At 42.0% G+C, this 4,243-nt stretch overlaps 1 pseudogene; it reads left to right on the top strand.

Annotated features, from left to right (window-relative positions):
• Positions 1–3,451, top strand: part of LOC107122911 — a 12,599-nt pseudogene extending 9,148 nt beyond the window's left edge.
• The last annotated feature ends 792 nt before the right edge of the window (positions 3,452–4,243 follow it).

Below are 4,243 nucleotides of genomic sequence, written 5' to 3'. Positions count from 1 at the left end.
CCATCAAAGAATTCACACAGGGGAGAAACCATATAACTGCATGGAGTGTGGGAAAAGCTTCATTGACAGAGGAAGCCTCAAGTCCCATGAAAGGATTCACACAGGAGAGAAAAAATATAAATGCCTGGAGTGTGGAAAAGGCTTCAGTCAGAGTTCACATCTTAGTAGCCATCAGAAGATTCACACTGGAGAGAAACCATATAAATGTCTGGAGTGTGGAAAAAGCTTCAGTCAGAGTTCACATCTTCGTTGCCATGAGAAAATTCACACAGGGGAGAAATCATATAAATGTCTGGAGTGTGGGAAAACCTTCACTCTGAGTACACACCTTACTTCTCATCAAAGAATTCACACAGGGGAGAAACCATATAAATTTCTGGAGTGTGGAAAAACCAGGCATAGTGGAAGCTTTAATTCCCACCAAAGAATTCACACAGGGGAGAAACCATATAAATTTCTGGAGTGTGGAAAAACCAGGCATAGTGGAAGCTTTAATTCCCACCAAAGAATTCACACAGGGGAGAAACCATATAAATTTCTGGAGTGTGGAAAAACCAGGCATAGTGGAAGCTTTAATTCCCACCAAAGAATTCACACAGGGGAGAAACCATATAAATTTCTGGAGTGTGGAAAAACCAGGCATAGTGGAAGCTTTAATTCCCACCAAAGAATTCACACAGGGGAGAAACCATATAAATTTCTGGAGTGTGGAAAAACCAGGCATAGTGGAAGCTTTAATTCCCACCAAAGAATTCACACAGGGGAGAAACCATATAAATTTCTGGAGTGTGGAAAAACCAGGCATAGTGGAAGCTTTAATTCCCACCAAAGAATTCACACAGGGGAGAAACCATATAAATTTCTGGAGTGTGGAAAAACCAGGCATAGTGGAAGCTTTAATTCCCATCAAAGAATTCACACAGGGGAGAAACCATATAACTGCATGGAGTGTGGGAAAAGCTTCATTAACAGGGGAAGCCTCAAGTCTCATCAAAGAATTCACACCGGGGAGAAAAAATATAAATGCCTTGAGTGTGGAAAGAACTTCAGGCATAGTGTAGGCCTTAAATACCATCAAATAATTCACTCAGGGGAGAAACCATATAAATGCCTGGTGTGTGGAAAAAGCTTTGGGCGGAAACATGCCTTTACTTACCATCAAAGAATTCACACAGGGGAGAAACCATATAACTGCATGGAGTGTGGGAAAAGCTTCATTGACAGAGGAAGCCTCAAGTCCCATGAAAGGATTCACACAGGAGAGAAAAAATATAAATGCCTGGAGTGTGGAAAAGGCTTCAGTCAGAGTTCACATCTTAGTAGCCATCAGAAGATTCACACTGGAGAGAAACCATATAAATGTCTGGAGTGTGGAAAAAGCTTCAGTCAGAGTTCACATCTTCGTTGCCATGAGAAAATTCACACAGGGGAGAAATCATATAAATGTCTGGAGTGTGGGAAAACCTTCACTCTGAGTACACACCTTACTTCTCATCAAAGAATTCACACAGGGGAGAAGAAATATAAATGCCTGGAGTGTGGAAAAACCTTCAGGCACAGTGAAGGCCTTAACTCTCATCAAAAAATTCACAGAGTGGAGAAAAAATATAAATGCCTTGAGTGTGGAAAAACCTTCAGGCAGAGTGGAGGCCTTTACTCTCATCAAAAAATTCACACAGGGGAGAAAAAATATAAATGCCTTGAGTGTGGAAAAACCTTCAGGCACAGTGGAGGCCTTAACTCTCATCAAAGAATTCACACAGGGGAGAAAAAATATAAATGCCTGGAGTGTGGGAAAAGCTTTGGGTGGAAAAACTCCTTTACTTACCATCAAAGAATTCACTCAGGGGAGAAACCATATAAATGCCTGGAGTGTGGGAAAAGCTTTGGGTGGAAAAACTCCTTTACTTACCATCAAAGAATTCACTCAGGGGAGAAACCATATAAATGCCTGGAGTGTGGAAAAAGCTTCAGTCAGAGTTCACATCTTAGTTGCCATCAAAAAATTCACAGTAGGGAGTAACCATATTAATGTCTGGAGTGTGGAAAAATCTTCAGTTAGAGTTCACATCTTAATGTCCATCAAAAAATTCACACGGGGAAAATCATATAAATGCCTGGAGTGTGGAAAGAGCTTCAACGACAGTTCAAATCTTCGTCGCTATGAGAGAATTCACATGGGAGAAACCATATAAATGCCTAGAATGTGGGGAAAGCTTCAGTCTGGGATCAGAACTTACTTCTCATCAAAGAATTCACACGGGAGAAACCTTATAAATGCCTGGAGTGTGGAAAACCTTCAGGCATAGTGGAAGCTTTAATTCCCACCAAAGAATTCACACAGGGGAGAAACCATATAAATGTATGAACTGTGGAAAAAGTTTTCGTCAGAGAACTGCCCTGACTGTTCATGAAAGAATTCACACGGGAAAGAAACCATATAAATGCCTGGAGTGTGGAAGAAGCTTCAGTAAAAGTGGAAATCTTACTTCACATCAAAAAACTCACATTGGGAAGAGAAACAGATAAATGCTGTGGCTAGATTGCATCAAAGCAAATTGGATCAGAAAATTAGAAAGCAAGGCAACGAAACAGTCTAATACATTCAATACATAATGCAGTGAAAGCTCTCTAAAAATATTCAGAGATTGTGTAAAACTGAGTAAAACGTTCTCCAACCCTGTTTCCCTTTTAAAAATGTCCTCTAGCACCATTCAATTTTAAACATCCTGTGGAATGATAAAATTGTGGGAGTCTTCCTGACCTCATCAAGCAGGCCATTCCACTGACTGGGAGCCATAAGAGAGAATACTCCTGTTTTGGGCTGCTGTTGATCTCACTGATACGAGCAAAGATGTTGCAGTGTGATGTCCAGCCACGGCGAGGTGAATGGCGGTCGCACTCTCGGGATGCTCCCGGAGGCGATTCGCCCATGCGCGGTTGGGGTTTCCCCACTTGCTCAGATGGCCCCGCCGCGTTGTGCCCTGATGGGACTAGCCACGCCACCGGAGTGATGGAGCGATGAAACGCAGAGGAGAGACAGGAAAAATGCTGAAAGCCATGAGTGGATGACCGAAAAACTGTAAAAGCCATTAACTCCCCCCGAAAAGAAAGCATAGGAGGGGGGTGGGAAGCCCCCCCCACAATAAAACGGGACTTTGTTTAAGCATGAGGAAAAGGGGGGAGTGAAAATTTAAAGCAGTAAAGTTACCTTTTGGGGAATTTGTTAAAGCGAAGAAGAGGGATCGTTTCCCAAGCAGTGCGGCATGGACTTTTAAAAAGTAAACAAACAGCCAAAATGTCGGGGCCCAAAAGAGACAAGGAGAAGGAGAAGCAAGCGAAGAAGCTGATAGGAACTTCCGGTCCTGGCTCCCGCCTCTCCAGGATGGCTGTCAATCATCAAGAAAGTGAGATGCTTCGTCCCCTGCTGGACCAGATGCAGAAAATCAGCCAAACTTTAGTAAGCATGGAAAGTGTTCTCAGCAGTCAACAGACAAAATTAATGGATATAGCCAAGAAAATGGAGGAGATTGCAAAGAAATGTCTGGTATCAATAGAAGATACACAGAAAATCAAGAAAAAGGTCAGCAATATGGAAAAGAAACAAGAAATGTAAGAAAACAAGTTATTGATGTTACAAATGGAAAAATCAAATTTGACTCTCCGGTTTCAAGGAATCCAGGAGGTTGAAAAAGAAGATCTCAGAAGCATATTAACGGAAGCATTGGCACCACTGATGGGCAGTGAAGCGGATAAACTAAGCGAAGAAATGGATCTGGTATACAGATCCTATTCTAACTTTACGAAGAAAAATAATCTGCCAGCTGAAGTGGTTGTCAAATTTACTAAACAACGTGTCAGAGATCAAATTTTGAAAACGACATCAGCAACACCCTTGAAGATTGGAGAACAAGCTATAAGGATTTTAAAAGATGTACCATTTGAAATTCGTCAGAAGCGGAAGGCATATAAAGGACTGACCGCATTCTTGCAAAATCATCAAATTAATTACAGGTGGTTGATTCCAGAAGGACTGGTCTTTAAATTTAAAGACAAGAGCGAGAAGATTGACTCCATTTTCAAAGCACAGGACTTTTTGAAGAGGCACGCCAGCTTAGAGGAAGAAGCAGAACTCGCTAAGTGGAAAGTTTTTAGTAGCGACGATGACAGCAGTCCGGAAGGAGGAGACGGAGAACCGGAGGAGAAAGGAGCGGTAGGAGGTGTCTCCTATAACCTGAGAGAT

The sequence above is a fragment of the Gekko japonicus genome, unplaced genomic scaffold (genome assembly GCF_001447785.1).
Source record: "Gekko japonicus isolate JY-2015 unplaced genomic scaffold, Gekko_japonicus_V1.1 scaffold7531, whole genome shotgun sequence".
In the NCBI taxonomy this organism is placed as follows: Eukaryota; Metazoa; Chordata; class Lepidosauria; order Squamata; family Gekkonidae; genus Gekko; species Gekko japonicus.
Note: the sequence above shows the minus strand (reverse complement) of the source record. Positions and strands in the feature narration are given on the sequence as shown.